Source organism: Schistocerca americana, chromosome 3, assembly GCF_021461395.2.
Source record: "Schistocerca americana isolate TAMUIC-IGC-003095 chromosome 3, iqSchAmer2.1, whole genome shotgun sequence".
NCBI classification, from domain to species: domain Eukaryota; kingdom Metazoa; phylum Arthropoda; class Insecta; order Orthoptera; family Acrididae; genus Schistocerca; species Schistocerca americana.
The window spans coordinates 749,947,783-749,970,225 of record NC_060121.1 but is presented as its reverse complement, the minus strand read 5'-3'; the positions used below and the strand labels follow the sequence as shown (position 1 = coordinate 749,970,225).

Below are 22,443 nucleotides of genomic sequence, written 5' to 3'. Positions count from 1 at the left end.
CGCATTATTGTGGCCAAGCTAGACACGAAGCCCACACCTACCCCAGTAGTACAAGTTTATATGCCGACTAGCTCTGCAGATGACGAAGAGATTGATGAAATGTATGATGAGATAAAAGAAATTATTCAGATAGTGAAGGAAGACGAAAATTTAATAGTCATTGGTGACTGGAATTCGATAGTAGGAAAAGGAAGAGAAGGAAACGTAGTAGGTGAATATGGAATGGGGGTAAGGAATGAAAGAGGAAGCCGACTGGTAGAATTTTGCACAGAGCATAACTTAAACATATCTAACACTTGGTTCAAGAATCATAACTGAAGGTTGTATACATGGATAGATTACATAATGGTAAGACAGATATATAGGAACCAGGTTTTAAATTGTAAGACATTTCCAGGGGCAGATGTGAACTCTGACCACAATCTATTGGTTATGAACTGTAGATTAAAACTGAAGAAACAGCAAAAAGGTGGGAATTTAAGGAGATGGGACCTAGATAAACTGACAGAACCAGAGGTTGTAGATAGTTTCACGGAGAGCATTAGCGAACGATTGACAAGAATGGGGGAAAGAAATACAGTAGAAGAAGAATGGGTAGCTTTGAAAGATGAAATAATGAAGGCAGCAGAGGATCAAGTAGATAAAAAGGCGTGGGGTAATAGAAATCCTTGGGCAACAGAAGACATACTGAATTTGATTGATGAAAGGAGAAAATACAAAATGCAGTAAATTAAGCGGGCAAAAAGGAATACAAATGTCTCAAAAATGAGATCAACAGGAAGTGCAAAATGGCTAAGCAGGGATGGCTAGAGGACAAATGTAAGGATGTAGAGGCGTATATCACTAGGGGTAAGATAGATACTGCCTACAGGAAAATTTAAGAGACCTTTGGAGAAAAAATAATCACTTTTAACACTGCAACTGCTATTTACGTAGCTTATTCAATCAAATACTAAGTTTGGCTTAGTGCGTACGATTCCCCAACAGAACAATTAGTCCTGTCACGGAAAAGCCACGTATAACACTACCGTCTGCTACTGCTATACCATAACCTTAAAGTTGGAGGCAGGTCGTGAAATAAAATCTTGTTAAAGCAATTATGGTATAAAGCAACAGAGCAGTGTTACCCTCTGAGAGGAATTTTGTTATGTTGACCGTGTTGTACCTAACGGATGTGGCTTATCGGAAATGAAAGTCAGAATTACGTAAATATTTGAACAGTAATAAACAATGTTTTTCCCTAGCTACCCTGTTTAAAGAATAATGAAAACGGTCGCCAGCCTAATTAGGCAAGAGAAAGATTAACGTTCTCGTTTAAGAAAGTAGGTATGCGTAACTTCAACGGGCAAACACAACCTATACTTGGCCACACGCGAGTGCAATGAATTCTGACACATACATATGTTTACGGTAAGATTGAAGCTAGCAGCTAGAGCAGCACAAACTATTTGCAAAAATATAACAGATACCGAAACACTATTACTTTCAGGACTTGTTCAAACTGAATGGTCTTTATAACAATACTATTAACATTCACTGCAGGATCATAAGTTGGACATAGGTTAAGTCTCTCTCAGTTAAGTACTTTACTATTTGAAATGGAAGTTAATTGGAATCCACTAACATGTTGCTCCTCACTATCTTTTGAATAAAGAAATTATGTTTTTCGTAAGTAGTGGTCTTCCCATTACTTGTTACCTAGCATTAGCATAATAGACAAACTGTGGATCCTGTTATACTATTAATATGCACTTCCAATACACAAGAGAGACAAACACTTAGCAATCATGAACATATAATTTTCTACTATTGCAGTTTTCCACTTTTACTACAGTGAAACACGATGTTGACAAAACTGCAAGAAACTGACTCACCTTTTAAAATTTACTACAGGTAGCACTATGATCATTAACTAAGCAAAACTTTATAAGCCTCAATTTTAAGAACTTTAATTTATAAAAGGAACAGCAAATTTTACTTTCAAGTAAATGATTAAATAGGTGACTTTGAAACTTCACAGAACTACATTTACTGCCTCCCACAATTTCACTAAATCCACAGTAAATCTGAATATGCCCTTCTCATCAAAGATCAAATAACATTATGTAATTAACTGTCTAACTTCGAGGCTGTCATTTTTTCCACAAAATAGGACACACGGTAATCATAATTCAAATGGAGAGGAACCTGAGAGGAGTTGTGATAGGAAAAAATCACGTAAATTCAGTTATAAGTTACCTTCTATTTGCGCACACTAAATCGCCCAATAAGCTAATCCTTGACTGTACGTTATTATAGTACTCCTTTACAGTGATTGCGCATTGTGGTGGCAACTGCATGTTGGTAGGCGGATTTGCAGACAGAATTGCTGGACTTTGGCCCTTCTTGGTGACGAGGGTGAATACCAATTCCAGAATCGTTCCAGCTATTTATCCATCCATCCGAGGCATTGGAAAGTAGCAGAAAAAGCCTCTCTCGGAACCAGGACAATATGCCACTTTTTACATGGCAGTGCACAGTTTGGTAGCTCGTCCCCGACTGACTCTTCGTTCCACCTTTTCCACAATTTGCGCGCGCTACACAGCTCCGTTCCCGAGGGGAACAACTACACCTTTTACATACAAACTAACTAAGAATCCTAAGTGAAGGTCAGCAGTTTACATAACAGCACACAAACACATTAAACAAAACAGAACATTTGCACATATTAACATTTCTACAAAAAATTATTCACACAGAAATTACAATTAAGTATTTAAGTTTTGTTCCCTCCCAATGGGACAAAGAATTTAAATGACCGATATACTTCATTGCATAGAATCAAACCATGACATCAAAGTTCGTACAAAGAAAGGAGTATGCAGTTTTGTGTTATCGATTCAGTCACACACATTTACAGAAGCTCAACGATGTAACATTAAACCAAAGCAAAAGGCAAAATAAATCAGTAGAGTATTAGAGATATGGTGTTACACACTTGCATTAATATCAAGAGCTCAGACGGAAACCCAGTTCTAACCAAAAAGGGAAAGCGGAAAGGTGGAAGGAGTATATAGAGAGCCTATACAAGGGCGATATTCTTGAGGACAATATTACGGAAATGGAAGAGGATGTAGGTGAAGATGAAGTGGGAGATATGATACTGCGTGAAGAGTTTGACAGAGCACTAAAAGACCTAAGTAGAAATAAGTCCCCGGGAGTAGACAACATTCCATTAGAACTACTGACAGCCTTGGGAGAGTCAGCCCTGACAAAACTCTACCATCTGGTGAGCAAGATGTATGACACAGGCGAAATACCCTCAGACTTCAAGAAGAATTTAATAATTCCAGTCCCAAAGAAAGCAGGTGTTGACAGATGTGAAAATTACCGAACTGTCAGTTTAATAAGCCGCAGCTGCAAAATACTAACACGTATTCTTTACAGACGAATGGAAAAACTGGCAGAAGCCGACCTCGGGGAAGATCAGTTTCGATTCCGTTCAAATGTTGGAATACGTGAGGCAATACTAACCCTACGACTTATCTTAGAAAATAGATTAAGGAAAGGCAAACCTACGTTTCTAGCATTTGTAGACTTAGAGGAAGCTTTTGACTATGTTGACTGGAATACTCTCTTTCAAATTCTGAAGGTGGCTGGGGTAAAATACAGGGAGCGTAAGGCTATTTATAATTTGTACGAAAACCAGATGGCAGTTATAAGAGTCGAGGGGCATAAAGGGAAGCAGTGGTTGGAAAGGGAGTGAGACAGGGTTGTAGCCAATCTCCGACGTTCTTCAATCTGTATTCTGAGCAAGCAGTAAAGGAAACAAAAGAAAAATTGGAAGTAGGAATTAAAATCCATGGAGAAGAAATAAAAACTTTGAGGTTCATCGATGACATTGTAATTCTGTCAGAGACAGCAAAGGACTTGGAAGAGCAGCTGAACAGAATGGACAGTGTCTTGAAAGAAGGATATAAGCTGAACATCAACAAAAGCAAAACGAAGATAATGGAATGTAGTCGAATTAAATCGGGTGATGCTGGGAGTATTAGATTAGGAAATGAGACGCTTAAAGTAGTAAATGAGTTATGCTATTTGGGGAGCAAAATAACTAATGATGGTCGAAGTAGAGAGGATATAAAATGTAGACTGGCAATGGCAAGGAAAGCGTTTCTGAAGAAGAGAAATTTGTTAACATCGAGTATTGATTTAAGTGTCAGGAAGTCTTTTCTGAAGGTGTTTGTATGGAGTGTAGCCACGTATGGAATTGAAACGTGGACGAGAAATAGTTTAGACAAAAAGAAAAAAGAAGCTTACGAACTGTGGTGCTACAGAAGAATACTGAAGATTAGATGGGTAGATCACATAACTAGTGAGGAGGTGTTGACTAGAATAGGGGAGAAGAGAAATTTGTGGCACAACTTGACTAGAAGAATGGTTCGGTTGTTAAAACATATTCTGAGGCATCAAGGGATCACCAATTTAATATTGGAGGGTAGCGCGGAGGGTAAAAATCGTAGAAAGAGACCAAGAGATGAATACTCTAAACAGATTCAGATAGATGTAGGCTGCAGTACGTACTGGGAGATGAAGAAGCTTGCACAGGATAGAGTAGCATGGAGAGCTGCATCAAACCAGTCTCTGGACTGAAGACCACAACAATAACATATTCGCAGAAATCCCGCCCAGATTACACATAATGGAATAGTTCTGTTTCTCTTTTTATCTCGTATACCAGTGTAATGTCGTATGGTATTATTGACTGTTTCCCTGTAATTTTTGTGTTTGACTGACAAGTGCCTCTGGCTGAAAACCGTTAACTGCAGTGTCTTTCAATACGTATATTTCACGCTCCCTTTTCTCCTAGTCTAGCGGGATTTTAAGCGCCCTACTCACCATGCTGTAGAAAAATGCTGTTTTACATTTTTCATTAAATACTGACTTGAAAGGAATAATAACCTGTGGTTTTCAGTTTCCTATATATATTTATTTCCTTTATAATTAAGGCAACATCCGAGAAATTGATTTTACTATGTTCTTCTCTTTGATGCATAAAGGTAATCTTGTGTAATCTGTTGAAAGCATGTAGAATTGCCTGCAGGTGATTGTCTTTTTGTTCATACAGTAGCAAAGAGTCATGAACATATCTATAATAACGTAAAATTTGAGATGTTTGTGACATTATACCACTCAGTGAACATAACGATAATAGCATGCAGGGCACACTACATGTTTTCAATAGCTTAAATCACAAGATCATAATGGGTGTATTTCAAAGTGTCTCTTATGACTAGTGTCCGGATCGATATGCACTTAAAACCCACGAAATATGTGCCAAAAGTCTTCGAAATATGCAGTTAAAATATGCTCTTACTGCCAGTATATGCCTTTAAATATGCAGCTAAAATTCTTTAATTATGCATTTCTCTTAGATAAATCCCTTAAAACATGCATCTTCCTTGGGAAAATTAATTAATAAACATCAGGTCTTTTCAATAATGGCTATAATTCAATGAATAAAATGAAGTACAACATAGGTACTCGCACGAAAATTTGGTAAATTCTAAAAATTAGAGTTTGAACTACCAACATTTTTTTCCATATTCTCTACGTGAAAATTCTTCCTGTGGTCAGATAATAACATTTTCAATCTTGAAAATGATCATTCAACGTCACATGACACTACAGGTAAAAATTTAAGAGCAGTGACATCAGACGCCGTGATATCATCTAGATTTTTGGAGCGTTTCCCTCCTTCCAGTAACTGAGCGATCTTCCGAATCGTAGGCCAACTAGGATTCCTATGGCGAACTGCATCCAATTTTCTTCTCTGACCGATCGGACCTGGCCGACTCTTGCTCTTGTGTCCCGAGTCCTTCGACGAGAGCCACTGCCTTCTTAGCTTCCATGTTACGAGTCTCAAGTTTCTCAATTAGGTCTGGAAGGCCACCCAAGTGCGCTCGGATGAAAGATAGGCTGTGTAAGACGCTGGAATTCTTCAGGGCGTCCTTGGCTTTTGGTATCGCTAAATTTTCGTTATCTTCAAAGCCCTTTAGGACCTGGAACAAGAAAGTAGTAATCTCGTGAATGTCAGTTTCAAGCTGAAAACTGCTGTACAGAGAAAGAAGCTTAATATTGGAATTCTATGTAGTGTTCGTTTTCTTTGCTTATTCAGTTTATTCAGAACTACATACGCATCCATACCTCTTCAACTTTTCTGTGGTTGTCTGAGTAATAGTTTGCAGCTGAAATCCATGTTCCCCACCCCGTCAAGACTGGCTCAGGCAGCAGAGGACAGTCAGGGAGAGCAGTCTTGAAAGCTCTTACTCAACTTAGTGCCTTGATGAAAACCTTCTTTGCCGAAGATATAAGGCTGTTGACCTCTGGCAATGTGGTTCTGACCTCTTCAGCGACTCGATGGATGCCATGACCCAGACACGTGAGGTGAATAATTTTAGGGTAAAACACATGGAGGCACTTTGCGGCCTTCAGCATATATTGCGGCACTATCCGTCACAATGGCCAAAACCTTGTTCTCCCCACGTTTCTGATCTTCCCTTCTCCATAACACGCCCTAAAGAAAATCAAAGGATTTTACAAATTTTACAATTTTTTAAAATTATTTTATTATTGGCTCGGGACATGATATGAAAAACTAATTATTGGCTCGGGATATGATGTGAAAAAATGCGCTCTTATATTACCTATAATTTATTTTAACTATTCAATACTGGCGAAACTTACAGAATGCTTTCTGCACTGTGCGTGCAGTCGTGGCGTGTATCGTTCGTTCTACTTCTTTGCACAGTTTGAGGTGTCCTCGTCCAGTCTCGTCAGCACAGAGTTTTCCAACTATGACGTACACCATACACCGAGAGCAAGAATCAGTGATTTCGTCAACGGATAGCCAGAGTGGAGAAACGCCAATGTCTTTCCTAATATTCTCCAATGTCTGTAATAGAGAAACTAAATAAAAAAATACACTCAAACATGTGAACACTACACAGGAGACATACACACGAAAACAAACTATATCCGTTTTAGCTCCTACCTATATCTTGACTATTTTCTTATGTATATACATTGACCAAAATATAGTCGTTTAATTCGCACAAAAAAGTTATATTATAAAAAAATAAATTTAGATTCTTTTTTGCAGTAAACGTTTCGAGACAGACTCCCTTCTTCTCAAGTTCTTTCTTCATTTGTCTTTTCCTTTCTTGAAAAACTTCACGCACTTTAAATTCAGTTTTTTTTTTTTTTTTTTACATTCAAGTAATAATATTCATTTTACAAAAATTAACATTTAAACAAAATTAAACAAAATTATCGATTTTTTAAAACTAAACGACTGTTTTTTTGGCCTATGTATATACCAAATTATATCCATTGACTTTCACATACCTACGTTTATAAAAATTACCGAAAAACCTTATCTTTTCTTACAATGGTCCACATAGTTATTTCTGAACGTTGAGTCGTGAGGAAATCTTTTTCTGTGTGTTTTTTCAAGAAAGTCCTTAATCCTTCATTCTCCAGCTTATTTAAGGGGATGTTTGCTTTTATTAAAGCCTCGCAAAGATCTTCATTGAACTCATTTTTGTCGTCTATACGCGTCGAAAATGAGGAGATCAGTGGTTGCTGTGAAGTTTTAACAATGTCTTGGTTACGTTGTTCTGGTGCTGAGATGTCTTTTTATGCTGATCCAGCTGAAATTTTTTCTCAACTCTGACATAAAGCGTTGGAGATGTGAATAAATATCAATAAGTACGTACAATTGTACAAAAATGTGAGAGAACCGTGTGCACCCGCGAGATGGTCTCTCAAAAAAGTGAATTAAGACTACACATAAGTTTCTAAAAATTGGAACTTCGATCCTCTCACAACATTTAACATTTTTTTTAATTTGCAAGAACGCTGGAGGTAATTCCTAAAGTTTTTTTTGTTCCTTCCCATTCATACATAGAAAACATGCACGCAAATTTACAAATGAACTTAATAATTGTTTTAATTTCTTGAAAAAATTATCGAAAAAGAAAAGAAACAAAATTAAACTTACGTCTTTTTCACATAGCTATATTATTTTTCCCTTCGTTGTGAAAGCACAATCGCTCCCGATCCATTTCCGTAAATTATTGGTTTTTGGCCTGGGCATAATCGTAATTTGCAGAAGGTAGCAAAGAGTCGATGTGAACAGCACGGAAACATACGCAGGAATGATTCATATTCCGAAATGCAACAATAACTAGAAGGGCATTGTTGGTGCATTGCAGAGATCGGGTGAGTGACCTGAAAACGCATTAACTGCGGGCAACAAATACCGAAGCACGTGTCTACTCCGAAAATCCATCTTGCAACAATGAACCATCACATGTCTTTAGCATCCTTATCCGAGAGACTACCTAAGTGGAAAAACAAGAATATGTCCCTCCATAAGCTACCCACGTTTACCTGAAAGGCTTTTATTCTGATGGCTCGTCCCGTATTATCTCATTTTGGAAATGTATTGGTCTAATATTCAGGGAGGTTCTTGGGTTGTCACGGAACAAAATTAACCTCAATATGACCTCTAAGTGTCAAAAATATGCATCTTCAAGGCCGTTTCCCCTAAATGTGAAAGAATATGCTCAGACACTAAAAACAAGCAAATATAAGCATTTTAAATTTGAATTTAAAGTGGCCTAGTACCTTCAAAATATCATAATTCATAAAGATGCAACACCAGGTACCGTAAAAAAATGATATGCAAAATCAGACCTCTACTTATGACTAACGAATTAAGCAAGTACCACGATAGTGTTGTTCAAAGTTATTCATAACTATATGATTTGTTACTTAATACAGGTGTGAGGGTGGGTTACATGGTGTAGTGTGCTTTGACTGGACCAGTTCTGCTTTCCGATATAGGTGTTGTTCTTTTAGTCAGCCGGCTTGTTACATCGTTATCCAGCATGTATGAGCATTAACACTTTCTTCTGCTATACGACTCCTATATGCTAATCTTTTCTTCATGTGTAGAATGACTGGAAATGCACCTATTTCTGGGTTCTTACCTCATGTTACACAGCGCACAGTACTACAATACTGGCCATTAAAATTGCTACACCACGAAGATGACGCGCTACAGACGCGAAATTTAACAGACAGGAAGAAGATGGCGGTGGTGGTTAGTGTTTAACGTCCCGTCGACAGGAAGAAGATGCTGTGATATGCAAATGATTAGCTTTTCAGAGCATTCACACGAGGTTGGCGCCGGTGGCGACACCTACAACGTGCTGACATGAGGAAAGTTTCCAACCGATTTCTCATACACAAACATCAGTTGACCGGCGTTGCCTGGTGAAACGTTGTTGTGAAGCCTCGTGTAAGGAGGAGAAATGCGTACCATCACGTTTCCGACTTTGATAAAGGTCAGATTGTAGCCTATCGCGATTGCGGTTTATCGTATCGTATTCAGGAGGGTAATACGGAACGCCGTGCTGGATCCCAACGGCCTCGTATCACTAGCAGTCGAGATGACAGGCATCTTATCCGCATGGCTGTAACGGATCGTGCAGCCACGTCTCGATCCTCGAGTCAACAGATGGCGACGTTTGCAAGACAACAACCATCTGCATGAACAGTTCGACGACATTTGCAACAGCATGGACTATCAGCTCGGAAACCATGGCTGCGGCTACCCTTGAGGCTGCATCACAGACAGGAGCGCCTGCGATGGTGTACTCAACGACGAACCTGGGCGCTCGAATGGCAAAACGTCATTTTTTCGGATGAATCCAGGTTCTGTTTACAGCATCATAATGGTCTCATCCGTGTTTGGCGACATCGTGGTGAACGCACATTGGAAGCGTGTATTCGTCATCGCCATACTGGCGTATCACTCGACGTGATGGTATGGGGTGCCATTGGTTACATGTCTCGGTCACCTCTTGTCAGCATTGACGGCACTTTGAACAGTGGACGTTACATTTCAGATGTGTTACGACCCGTGGCTCTACCCGTCATTCGATCCCTGCGAAACCCTACCTTTCAACAGGATAATGCATGTTGCAGGTCCTGTACGGGCCTTTCTGGATACAGAAAATGTTCGACTGCTGCCCTCGCCAGCAAATTCTCCAGATCTCTCACCAATTGAAAACGTCTGGTCAGTGGTGGCCGAGCAACTGGCTCGTCACAATACGCCAGTCACTAATCTTGATGAACTGTGGTATCGTGTTGAAGCTGCATGGGTAGCTGTACCTGTACACGCCATCCAACTCTCTTTGACTCAATGCCCAGGCGTATCAAGGCCGTTATTGCGGCCAGAGGTGGTCGTTCTGGGTACTGATTTCTCAGGATCTATGCACCCAAATTGCGTGAAAATGTAATCACATGTCAGTTCTAGTATAATATATTTGTCCAATGAATACCCGTTTATCATCTGCATTTCTTCTTCGTGTAGCAATTTTAATGGCCAGTAGTGTATATTCCAATTATAGAGTTCGAGTAGTGCATTCTCTTTTTGTCAGCCTGCCGATATAAATAGCTAAGTTGTTTAAATTCATTGTACTTTCATATGGTATTAATGTAGTTCGCTTTGATGTGTTTAATAACGGCGTGTTCCTCTGATTACTGTTTGCATTGTACCATATACCTAAGTAATTGGCACAGGCCAGTTCTAGCTAAATGGGGGGCATTGTTCTCCTTACGTAAACAAACCAGCCACTTACGCTATCATAATTTAATAAGACCTGTGTAAACAAACAGTTTACATGTTCTTTTATTGGGACATAAGTAATAGGATTGGCATGATAATCACCATAATTTGTAGATAAGATGTAGGCCTTGGTTCATGTATACCCTGGTATTCAAATGCTTTTAGCTTGAAGTGATTACTTTGTTAATGATGGCAAATTGTGACCAAAAAGGACATATTCCTGCTCCCACCTCTCCCACAGTGCTGCTATTGGCCACGTTCCCACCACCACCCCCTCTGCCCCTTAGCATCCCTGATACAGCCATTCTTTATCTGTACCTCGTTCAAGCAACACTGCACCACCATGAAGCGTCAGAGATCATCCACCACCACTGAGGAGAATAAACAGATGACAAATGTTTCATGCAGATGTGAGTATTAATCCCATCATCTCTTATTTGCTTTTTTTAGTTGTATATTTTCTTTCTCCTACAGTGCAGCAGACTCCTGATGATAATGCAGTTGGACATCCATGTCCGAGGCAGGATTCCAGCCTGCGACCGTAGCAGCAGCGAGGTTCCGGACTGAAGTGCCTAGAACCGCTCGACCACAGCGGCCGGCTAATTTTCCACCTCACTTAAATCACTTGATGGAGTTCTGGCTCCCACCGACTATTTCGACCAGCTTTGACCTTGCGACGCAGCTGCAGCAGTGGTCCATCGGGGACATATCACCACAACTTTTCTTATATGATCGCGAGTCGCTAGTATCACCTACGTCTGCACCACCATTTGTGCGACCACAGTGGCATAACATACGCATTAAAGTGTTTCTCTACACTGTTATGTAGACTCCAAATAAGAGCGATAGCAAACGTATAGTTGTGTCCATGTCTTCTGGGCATGAGTTCAGTACCTTAATAGTGTTTGAAAAGCTACAGTTTAGTGGCAAGAATGTTATGCTTTTATCATACGAGTGACGGTAGTTACGTGCGAATTTCTCAGAGATAGCTTCTCTGTCCCCTCGTGAACCATGGACTTTGACGTTGGTGGGGAGGCTTGTGTGTCTCAGCGATACAGATAGCCGTACCGTAGGTGTAACCACAACGGAGGGGTATCTGTAGAGAGGCCAGACAAACGTGTGGTTCCTGAAGAGGGGCAGCAGCCTTTTAAGTAGTTGCAGGGGCAACAGTCTGGATGACTGACTGTTCTGGCCTTGTAACATTAACCAAAACGGCCTTGCTGTGCTGGTACTGCGAACGGTTGAAAGCAAGGGGAAACTACAGCCGTAATTTTTCCCGAGGGCATGCAGCTTTACTGTATGGTTAAATGATGATGGTGTCCTCTTGCGTAAAGTATTCCGGAGGTAAAATAGTCCCCCATTCGGATCTCCGGGCGGGGACTACTCAAGAGGACGTCGTTAATAGGTGAAAGAAAACTGGCGTTCTACGGATCGGAGCGTGGAATGTCAGATCCCTTAATCCGGCAGGTAGGTTAGAAAATTTAAAAAGGGAAATCGATAGGTTAAAGTTAGATATAGTGGTAATTAATAAAGTCCGGAGGCAGGAGGAACAAGACTTTTGGTCAGGCGAATACAGGATTGTAAATACAAAATCAAATAGGGATAATGCAGGAGCAAGTTTAATAATGAATAAAAAAGTAGGAGTGCGGGTAAGCTATTACAAATAGCATAGTGAACGCATTATTGTGGCCAAGCTAGACACGAAGCCCACACCTACCCCAGTAGTACAAGTTTATATGCCGACTAGCTCTGCAGATGACGAAGAGATTGATGAAATGTATGATGAGATAAAAGAAATTATTCAGATAGTGAAGGGAGACGTAAATGTAATAGTCATGGGTGACTGGAATTCGAGTGTAGGAAAAGGGAGAGAAGGAAACGTAATAGGTGAATATGGATTGGGGCTATGAAATGAAATAGGAAGCCGCCTGGTAGAATTTTGCAAAGAGCACAACTTAATCATATCTAACACTTTGTTCAAGCATCATAAAAGAATGTTGTATACATGGAAGAAGCCTGGAGATACTGACAGATTATATAATGATAAGACAGATATTTAGGAACCAGGTTTTAAATTGTAATACATTTCCAGGGGCGTATGTGGACTCTGACCACAATCTATTGGTTATGATCGTCGTTTTCCCTAAGACCACTGGGACAAACAGAGTTGAAAATTTGCGCCCTATCACTTTGTTGAAACAGTGATTATACGATTCTCGCCAATGTTTCGTCACCAGGCTGAAAACAGTCATGAGGACGAGCACCGTAACAGGGACGGGCATTCCTGCCACCGTGAGTACATGCATGGGTGAATGCGGATGCAAAGCAGTGACACCATTCTCAACAAGACGAAAATTTATGTGGCTATCGGTTCACCTCGCACGGACGCTAGTACTGCAGAAATCAGTAGCAGGCCCACGAACGCGTGCCCGTCCTTTTGTCGCGACGTCGCCGTGTTCGTGAGTACGCAGATGTGCTTCAAAGTGTTGGAAAGAGCTAGCACTCATTTCTTTTTTAAGAATCGCAATTCAATCATTCGAGCGCGGCAAAGGCAGTGGTGCAGCGTTTCTTTTCATAAGATCTCGCAGTTGCTTGGAGGTATGTCCATCGTTTTAAGACGACAGAAAACTAGCGTCAGCGGTGCGTCAGTGGGGGAAGTCGGTGAAGTCGCCATTGGAGCCATAAGCCAGTAATTACAACATGCGAATCACTCGCACACCACGCAGCTGTACGATAATGCTCGTGCGTGGGCCCGCATAGCTGAGTCGGTAGAGCGTTAGGCTTTCAAACAAAGGGTCCTGGGTTCAAGTCCCTGTCTGGGCGAAAATTAATACACTTTCGTAACGGCTAATGGAAACCCTACGGAAAAGAGTGAGGCCACGCCGTTTTCTGCCATCAGATTGCTTGTAAAGGTGGCGGTTTCACTTGTCGGGAGTCGCTTCTGCCACCGGCAGTCGTGGCCGAGTGGTTAAGGCGTCTGACTTGAAATCAGATTCCCTCTGGGAGCGTAGGTTCGAGTCCTGCCGACTGCGAAAATTTTCTCGCTCTCAAAAGATGGACGTTTCAGCTGCATCCTAGCAGTTGCGTCACTACTAAACACGTGGGTCACCAGCAATGTGCAGTACTATTTGATCCAGGGCGCAGCGTTACAGTCGCGTCCAGAAGCCGCAGCTCATCTCCTCGTCTCACAGTCCATTTTAGCTTGCAGACGATGACGTGTAGCAATTTATGAGCTAACGCAAGTCGAATGTTTTACCGTGTGTATCTGCTAGAAACTGCCTCTCATACGGTGGAGAGGCTCACTCCTTCTTGTGTCGTTCTCTGCACATGAGTTGCCCCTGGCATCGATATAGCACGGGTTTTCTAGCGTCAGCGCGGCGTCACGTGAAGTCAGCGAAGTGAATATTACACGAATCGAGTCGACATGTTTGCTTGTTACGATGATGGAAGCAGAAGAAATGTGTGTGGGACTTCACTGCATCGGCTGCTCGCCTTTCAGCGTCCCTGTGTCTTATCAGACGAAGGTGACTGTGAAATTGGCAACGAGGCAGAGTTTGACGAACACATGCAAACAGCACCGTTCAACGTCAGCCGAAATAGCTCAGTTGGGAGAGCGTTAGACTGAAGATCTAAAGGTCCCTGGTTCGATCCCGGGTTTCGGCAGGTACTCGTTTTGATGCGACGCCAATGGAATTGCTCTGCGTTGGTGATAATGCAACTACCGCTGACAACAACAATGACTCTCTCCTGTAGGTGTTCTGGTTGTCTAGTGCATGCCATAAGAGGAACTCACTAGACAACTGACTCCCTTAGAAGCAAAAGAATCAAAAAAGTCCTACCGACTGCGTTCCTTTTTCTGTGTCAGGTGGTGAAGAACGTCTTCAACGGAACCGTGAAATGAGCGAAAACGTGGGAAACATTGCATTCGAAATGCTTGCGAATTTTCCAATTGCCCAGTGAGTGTCGACAAAACATGTAAATTCGCTGCTCCAACGTATGAGACGTAACGACTCCTGCAATTTGTTGTTGCATCGTGTGTCAGCAGTCTTCGGTAGTGTGTTACGAGCTTATCGCGATAAGTTTGCAGACAGCATTTAGGCGACGTTTTATTAGTAACGGCCCCATGCAGCGATTGCACAGCAGTAAAGGACGTGAGTTGTGCATCGTGGGAGGTTTCACAGCGTCGCGTGAGCCCGGATAGCTCAGTCGGTAGAGCATTAGGCTTTTAACCTAAGGGTCCAGGGTTCAAGTCCCTGTCCGGGCGGAAATTTTAATACTTTGGTAGCGATTCGTCTGGTAGCGGTGGAAACGCTACGGAAAATAATGCAGCTACGCCTGTTTCTGACACCACAGTGCTTTAAACAGTAGCAGTTGCATGTGTCGGGACAACACCGCGCTACCGGCAGTCGTGGCCGAGTGGTTAAGGCGTCTGACTCGAAATCAGATTCCCTCTGGGAGCGTAGGTTCGAATCCTACCGGCTGCGTGCGATTTTGCGTAAAGAGGAGCAAAAATTTTCGCACACCTGTGACATGCGTGGGCGAATGCGGGTGCAAACCAGTGACGCCATTCTCAACAAGACGAAAGTTTCCGTTTAAGAATACTGAGTTTCGCGACGACCGCTGCTTACTGTGGCCATCGGTTCACCTCGCGCTGATGCTGGGACTGCAGAAAGCCGTCGCTGAGATCGTGAGTACACAGATGTGCTCGAAAGTGTTGGACAGAGCGAACATTCATTTCTTTTTAAGAATCGCAATTCAATCATTCGAGCGCGGCTAAGGCAGTGGTGCAGCGTTTCTTTTCATAAGATCTCGCAGTTGCTTGGAGGTATGCCCATCGTTTTAAGACGACAGAAAACTAGCGTCAGCGGTGCGTCAGTGGGAAGTCGGTGAAGTCGCCATTGGAGCCATAAGCCAGTAATTACAACATGCGAATCACTCGCACACCACGCAGCTGTACGATAATGCTCGTGCGTGGGCCCGCATAGCTGAGTCGGTAGAGCGTTAGGCTTTCAAACAAAGGGTCCTGGGTTCAAGTCCCTGTCTGGGCGAAAATTAATACACTTTCGTAACGGCTAATGGAAACCCTACGGAAAAGAGTGAGGCCACGCCGTTTTCTGCCATCAGATTGCTTGTAAAGGTGGCGGTTTCACTTGTCGGGAGTCGCTTCTGCCAACGGCAGTCGTGGCCGAGTGGTTAAGGCGTCTGACTTGAAATCAGATTCCCTCTGGGAGCGTAGGTTCGAGTCCTGCCGACTGCGAAAATTTTCTCGCTCTCAAAAGATGGACGTTTCAGCTGCATCCTAGCAGTTGCGTCACTACTAAACACGTGGGTCACCAGCAATGTGCAGTACTATTTGATCCAGGGCGCAGCGTTACAGTCGCGTCCAGAAGCCGCAGCTCATCTCCTCGTCTCACAGTCCATTTTAGCTTGCAGACGATGACGTGTAGCAATTTATGAGCTAACGCAAGTCGAATGTTTTACCGTGTGTATCTGCTAGAAACTGCCTCTCATACGGTGGAGAGGCTCACTCCTTCTTGTGTCGTTCTCTGCACATGAGTTGCCCCTGGCATCGATATAGCACGGGTTTTCTAGCGCCAGCGCGGCGTCACGTGAAGTCAGCGAAGTGAATATTACACGAATCGAGTCGACATGTTTGCTTGTTACGATGATGGAAGCAGAAGAAATGTGTGTGGGACTTCACTGCATCGGCTGCTCGCCTTTCAGCGTCCCTGTGTCTTATCAGACGAAGGTGACTGTGAAATTGGCAACGAGGCAGAGTTTGACGAACACATGCAAACAGCACCGTTCAACGTCAGCCGAAATAGCTCAGTTGGGAGAGCGTTAGACTGAAGATCTAAAGGTCCCTGGTTCGATCCCGGGTTTCGGCAGGTACTCGTTTTGATGCGACGCCAATGGAATTGCTCTGCGTTGGTGATAATGCAACTACCGCTGACAACAACAATGACTCTCTCCTGTAGGTGTTCTGGTTGTCTAGTGCATGCCATAAGAGGAACTCACTAGACAACTGACTCCCTTAGAAGCAAAAGAATCAAAAAAGTCCTACCGACTGCGTTCCTTTTTCTGTGTCAGGTGGTGAAGAACGTCTTCAACGGAACCGTGAAATGAGCGAAAACGTGGGAAACATTGCATTCGAAATGCTTGCGAATTTTCCAATTGCCCAGTGAGTGTCGACAAAACATGTAAATTCGCTGCTCCAACGTATGAGACGTAACGACTCCTGCAATTTGTTGTTGCATCGTGTGTCAGCAGTCTTCGGTAGTGTGTTACGAGCTTATCGCGATAAGTTTGCAGACAGCATTTAGGCGACGTTTTATTAGTAACGGCCCCATGCAGCGATTGCACAGCAGTAAAGGACGTGAGTTGTGCATCGTGGGAGGTTTCACAGCGTCGCGTGAGCCCGGATAGCTCAGTCGGTAGAGCATTAGGCTTTTAACCTAAGGGTCCAGGGTTCAAGTCCCTGTCCGGGCGGAAATTTTAATACTTTGGTAGCGATTCGTCTGGTAGCGGTGGAAACGCTACGGAAAATAATGCAGCTACGCCTGTTTCTGACACCACAGTGCTTTAAACAGTAGCAGTTGCATGTGTCGGGACAACACCGCGCTACCGGCAGTCGTGGCCGAGTGGTTAAGGCGTCTGACTCGAAATCAGATTCCCTCTGGGAGCGTAGGTTCGAATCCTACCGGCTGCGTGCGATTTTGCGTAAAGAGGAGCAAAAATTTTCGCACACCTGTGACATGCGTGGGCGAATGCGGGTGCAAACCAGTGACGCCATTCTCAACAAGACGAAAGTTTCCGTTTAAGAATACTGAGTTTCGCGACGACCGCTGCTTACTGTGGCCATCGGTTCACCTCGCGCTGATGCTGGGACTGCAGAAAGCCGTCGCTGAGATCGTGAGTACACAGATGTGCTCGAAAGTGTTGGACAGAGCGAACATTCATTTCTTTTTAAGAATCGCAATTCAATCATTCGAGCGCGGCTAAGGCAGTGGTGCAGCGTTTCTTTTCATAAGATCTCGCAGTTGCTTGGAGGTATGCCCATCGTTTTAAGACGACAGAAAACTAGCGTCAGCGGTGCGTCAGTGGGAAGTCGGTGAAGTCGCCATTGGAGCCATAAGCCAGTAATTACAACATGCGAATCACTCGCACACCACGCAGCTGTACGATAATGCTCGTGCGTGGGCCCGCATAGCTGAGTCGGTAGAGCGTTAGGCTTTCAAACAAAGGGTCCTGGGTTCAAGTCCCTGTCTGGGCGAAAATTAATACACTTTCGTAACGGCTAATGGAAACCCTACGGAAAAGAGTGAGGCCACGCCGTTTTCTGCCATCAGATTGCTTGTAAAGGTGGCGGTTTCACTTGTCGGGAGTCGCTTCTGCCAACGGCAGTCGTGGCCGAGTGGTTAAGGCGTCTGACTTGAAATCAGATTCCCTCTGGGAGCGTAGGTTCGAGTCCTGCCGACTGCGAAAATTTTCTCGCTCTCAAAAGATGGACGTTTCAGCTGCATCCTAGCAGTTGCGTCACTACTAAACACGTGGGTCACCAGCAATGTGCAGTACTATTTGATCCAGGGCGCAGCGTTACAGTCGCGTCCAGAAGCCGCAGCTCATCTCCTCGTCTCACAGTCCATTTTAGCTTGCAGACGATGACGTGTAGCAATTTATGAGCTAACGCAAGTCGAATGTTTTACCGTGTGTATCTGCTAGAAACTGCCTCTCATACGGTGGAGAGGCTCACTCCTTCTTGTGTCGTTCTCTGCACATGAGTTGCCCCTGGCATCGATATAGCACGGGTTTTCTAGCGCCAGCGCGGCGTCACGTGAAGTCAGCGAAGTGAATATTACACGAATCGAGTCGACATGTTTGCTTGTTACGATGATGGAAGCAGAAGAAATGTGTGTGGGACTTCACTGCATCGGCTGCTCGCCTTTCAGCGTCCCTGTGTCTTATCAGACGAAGGTGACTGTGAAATTGGCAACGAGGCAGAGTTTGACGAACACATGCAAACAGCACCGTTCAACGTCAGCCGAAATAGCTCAGTTGGGAGAGCGTTAGACTGAAGATCTAAAGGTCCCTGGTTCGATCCCGGGTTTCGGCAGGTACTCGTTTTGATGCGACGCCAATGGAATTGCTCTGCGTTGGTGATAATGCAACTACCGCTGACAACAACAATGACTCTCTCCTGTAGGTGTTCTGGTTGTCTAGTGCATGCCATAAGAGGAACTCACTAGACAACTGACTCCCTTAGAAGCAAAAGAATCAAAAAAGTCCTACCGACTGCGTTCCTTTTTCTGTGTCAGGTGGTGAAGAACGTCTTCAACGGAACCGTGAAATGAGCGAAAACGTGGGAAACATTGCATTCGAAATGCTTGCGAATTTTCCAATTGCCCAGTGAGTGTCGACAAAACATGTAAATTCGCTGCTCCAACGTATGAGACGTAACGACTCCTGCAATTTGTTGTTGCATCGTGTGTCAGCAGTCTTCGGTAGTGTGTTACGAGCTTATCGCGATAAGTTTGCAGACAGCATTTAGGCGACGTTTTATTAGTAACGGCCCCATGCAGCGATTGCACAGCAGTAAAGGACGTGAGTTGTGCATCGTGGGAGGTTTCACAGCGTCGCGTGAGCCCGGATAGCTCAGTCGGTAGAGCATTAGGCTTTTAACCTAAGGGTCCAGGGTTCAAGTCCCTGTCCGGGCGGAAATTTTAATACTTTGGTAGCGATTCGTCTGGTAGCGGTGGAAACGCTACGGAAAATAATGCAGCTACGCCTGTTTCTGACACCACAGTGCTTTAAACAGTAGCAGTTGCATGTGTCGGGACAACACCGCGCTACCGGCAGTCGTGGCCGAGTGGTTAAGGCGTCTGACTCGAAATCAGATTCCCTCTGGGAGCGTAGGTTCGAATCCTACCGGCTGCGTGCGATTTTGCGTAAAGAGGAGCAAAAATTTTCGCACACCTGTGACATGCGTGGGCGAATGCGGGTGCAAACCAGTGACGCCATTCTCAACAAGACGAAAGTTTCCGTTTAAGAATACTGAGTTTCGCGACGACCGCTGCTTACTGTGGCCATCGGTTCACCTCGCGCTGATGCTGGGACTGCAGAAAGCCGTCGCTGAGATCGTGAGTACACAGATGTGCTCGAAAGTGTTGGACAGAGCGAACATTCATTTCTTTTTAAGAATCGCAATTCAATCATTCGAGCGCGGCTAAGGCAGTGGTGCAGCGTTTCTTTTCATAAGATCTCGCAGTTGCTTGGAGGTATGCCCATCGTTTTAAGACGACAGAAAACTAGCGTCAGCGGTGCGTCAGTGGGAAGTCGGTGAAGTCGCCATTGGAGCCATAAGCCAGTAATTACAACATGCGAATCACTCGCACACCACGCAGCTGTACGATAATGCTCGTGCGTGGGCCCGCATAGCTGAGTCGGTAGAGCGTTAGGCTTTCAAACAAAGGGTCCTGGGTTCAAGTCCCTGTCTGGGCGAAAATTAATACACTTTCGTAACGGCTAATGGAAACCCTACGGAAAAGAGTGAGGCCACGCCGTTTTCTGCCATCAGATTGCTTGTAAAGGTGGCGGTTTCACTTGTCGGGAGTCGCTTCTGCCAACGGCAGTCGTGGCCGAGTGGTTAAGGCGTCTGACTTGAAATCAGATTCCCTCTGGGAGCGTAGGTTCGAGTCCTGCCGACTGCGAAAATTTTCTCGCTCTCAAAAGATGGACGTTTCAGCTGCATCCTAGCAGTTGCGTCACTACTAAACACGTGGGTCACCAGCAATGTGCAGTACTATTTGATCCAGGGCGCAGCGTTACAGTCGCGTCCAGAAGCCGCAGCTCATCTCCTCGTCTCACAGTCCATTTTAGCTTGCAGACGATGACGTGTAGCAATTTATGAGCTAACGCAAGTCGAATGTTTTACCGTGTGTATCTGCTAGAAACTGCCTCTCATACGGTGGAGAGGCTCACTCCTTCTTGTGTCGTTCTCTGCACATGAGTTGCCCCTGGCATCGATATAGCACGGGTTTTCTAGCGCCAGCGCGGCGTCACGTGAAGTCAGCGAAGTGAATATTACACGAATCGAGTCGACATGTTTGCTTGTTACGATGATGGAAGCAGAAGAAATGTGTGTGGGACTTCACTGCATCGGCTGCTCGCCTTTCAGCGTCCCTGTGTCTTATCAGACGAAGGTGACTGTGAAATTGGCAACGAGGCAGAGTTTGACGAACACATGCAAACAGCACCGTTCAACGTCAGCCGAAATAGCTCAGTTGGGAGAGCGTTAGACTGAAGATCTAAAGGTCCCTGGTTCGATCCCGGGTTTCGGCAGGTACTCGTTTTGATGCGACGCCAATGGAATTGCTCTGCGTTGGTGATAATGCAACTACCGCTGACAACAACAATGACTCTCTCCTGTAGGTGTTCTGGTTGTCTAGTGCATGCCATAAGAGGAACTCACTAGACAACTGACTCCCTTAGAAGCAAAAGAATCAAAAAAGTCCTACCGACTGCGTTCCTTTTTCTGTGTCAGGTGGTGAAGAACGTCTTCAACGGAACCGTGAAATGAGCGAAAACGTGGGAAACATTGCATTCGAAATGCTTGCGAATTTTCCAATTGCCCAGTGAGTGTCGACAAAACATGTAAATTCGCTGCTCCAACGTATGAGACGTAACGACTCCTGCAATTTGTTGTTGCATCGTGTGTCAGCAGTCTTCGGTAGTGTGTTACGAGCTTATCGCGATAAGTTTGCAGACAGCATTTAGGCGACGTTTTATTAGTAACGGCCCCATGCAGCGATTGCACAGCAGTAAAGGACGTGAGTTGTGCATCGTGGGAGGTTTCACAGCGTCGCGTGAGCCCGGATAGCTCAGTCGGTAGAGCATTAGGCTTTTAACCTAAGGGTCCAGGGTTCAAGTCCCTGTCCGGGCGGAAATTTTAATACTTTGGTAGCGATTCGTCTGGTAGCGGTGGAAACGCTACGGAAAATAATGCAGCTACGCCTGTTTCTGACACCACAGTGCTTTAAACAGTAGCAGTTGCATGTGTCGGGACAACACCGCGCTACCGGCAGTCGTGGCCGAGTGGTTAAGGCGTCTGACTCGAAATCAGATTCCCTCTGGGAGCGTAGGTTCGAATCCTACCGGCTGCGTGCGATTTTGCGTAAAGAGGAGCAAAAATTTTCGCACACCTGTGACATGCGTGGGCGAATGCGGGTGCAAACCAGTGACGCCATTCTCAACAAGACGAAAGTTTCCGTTTAAGAATACTGAGTTTCGCGACGACCGCTGCTTACTGTGGCCATCGGTTCACCTCGCGCTGATGCTGGGACTGCAGAAAGCCGTCGCTGAGATCGTGAGTACACAGATGTGCTCGAAAGTGTTGGACAGAGCGAACATTCATTTCTTTTTAAGAATCGCAATTCAATCATTCGAGCGCGGCTAAGGCAGTGGTGCAGCGTTTCTTTTCATAAGATCTCGCAGTTGCTTGGAGGTATGCCCATCGTTTTAAGACGACAGAAAACTAGCGTCAGCGGTGCGTCAGTGGGAAGTCGGTGAAGTCGCCATTGGAGCCATAAGCCAGTAATTACAACATGCGAATCACTCGCACACCACGCAGCTGTACGATAATGCTCGTGCGTGGGCCCGCATAGCTGAGTCGGTAGAGCGTTAGGCTTTCAAACAAAGGGTCCTGGGTTCAAGTCCCTGTCTGGGCGAAAATTAATACACTTTCGTAACGGCTAATGGAAACCCTACGG

The 22,443-nt window shown here is 44.2% G+C and overlaps 16 non-coding genes across 16 annotated transcripts; all 16 read left to right on the top strand.

Annotated features, from left to right (window-relative positions):
- The first annotated feature begins 13,628 nt into the window (after positions 1-13,628).
- Positions 13,629-13,710, top strand: Trnas-uga. The gene has a single exon. It is a non-coding gene; the product is annotated as a tRNA-Ser (tRNA).
- A 558-nt stretch (positions 13,711-14,268) lies between these two features.
- Positions 14,269-14,341, top strand: Trnaf-gaa. The gene has a single exon. It is a non-coding gene; the product is annotated as a tRNA-Phe (tRNA).
- A 528-nt stretch (positions 14,342-14,869) lies between these two features.
- Positions 14,870-14,942, top strand: Trnak-uuu. Its single transcript has one exon. It is a non-coding gene; the product is annotated as a tRNA-Lys (tRNA).
- Positions 14,943-15,080: 138 nt separating this feature from the next.
- Positions 15,081-15,162, top strand: Trnas-cga. The gene has a single exon. It is a non-coding gene; the product is annotated as a tRNA-Ser (tRNA).
- Positions 15,163-15,853: 691 nt separating this feature from the next.
- Trnas-uga lies at positions 15,854-15,935 on the top strand. Its single transcript has one exon. It is a non-coding gene; the product is annotated as a tRNA-Ser (tRNA).
- Positions 15,936-16,493: 558 nt separating this feature from the next.
- Positions 16,494-16,566, top strand: Trnaf-gaa. Its single transcript has one exon. It is a non-coding gene; the product is annotated as a tRNA-Phe (tRNA).
- A 528-nt stretch (positions 16,567-17,094) lies between these two features.
- Trnak-uuu lies at positions 17,095-17,167 on the top strand. The gene has a single exon. It is a non-coding gene; the product is annotated as a tRNA-Lys (tRNA).
- A 138-nt stretch (positions 17,168-17,305) lies between these two features.
- Positions 17,306-17,387, top strand: Trnas-cga. Its single transcript has one exon. It is a non-coding gene; the product is annotated as a tRNA-Ser (tRNA).
- Positions 17,388-18,078: 691 nt separating this feature from the next.
- On the top strand, positions 18,079-18,160 carry Trnas-uga. The gene has a single exon. It is a non-coding gene; the product is annotated as a tRNA-Ser (tRNA).
- A 558-nt stretch (positions 18,161-18,718) lies between these two features.
- On the top strand, positions 18,719-18,791 carry Trnaf-gaa. Its single transcript has one exon. It is a non-coding gene; the product is annotated as a tRNA-Phe (tRNA).
- A 528-nt stretch (positions 18,792-19,319) lies between these two features.
- Positions 19,320-19,392, top strand: Trnak-uuu. Its single transcript has one exon. It is a non-coding gene; the product is annotated as a tRNA-Lys (tRNA).
- Positions 19,393-19,530: 138 nt separating this feature from the next.
- On the top strand, positions 19,531-19,612 carry Trnas-cga. The gene has a single exon. It is a non-coding gene; the product is annotated as a tRNA-Ser (tRNA).
- Positions 19,613-20,303: 691 nt separating this feature from the next.
- Positions 20,304-20,385, top strand: Trnas-uga. Its single transcript has one exon. It is a non-coding gene; the product is annotated as a tRNA-Ser (tRNA).
- A 558-nt stretch (positions 20,386-20,943) lies between these two features.
- Trnaf-gaa lies at positions 20,944-21,016 on the top strand. Its single transcript has one exon. It is a non-coding gene; the product is annotated as a tRNA-Phe (tRNA).
- Positions 21,017-21,544: 528 nt separating this feature from the next.
- Trnak-uuu lies at positions 21,545-21,617 on the top strand. Its single transcript has one exon. It is a non-coding gene; the product is annotated as a tRNA-Lys (tRNA).
- Positions 21,618-21,755: 138 nt separating this feature from the next.
- On the top strand, positions 21,756-21,837 carry Trnas-cga. The gene has a single exon. It is a non-coding gene; the product is annotated as a tRNA-Ser (tRNA).
- The last annotated feature ends 606 nt before the right edge of the window (positions 21,838-22,443 follow it).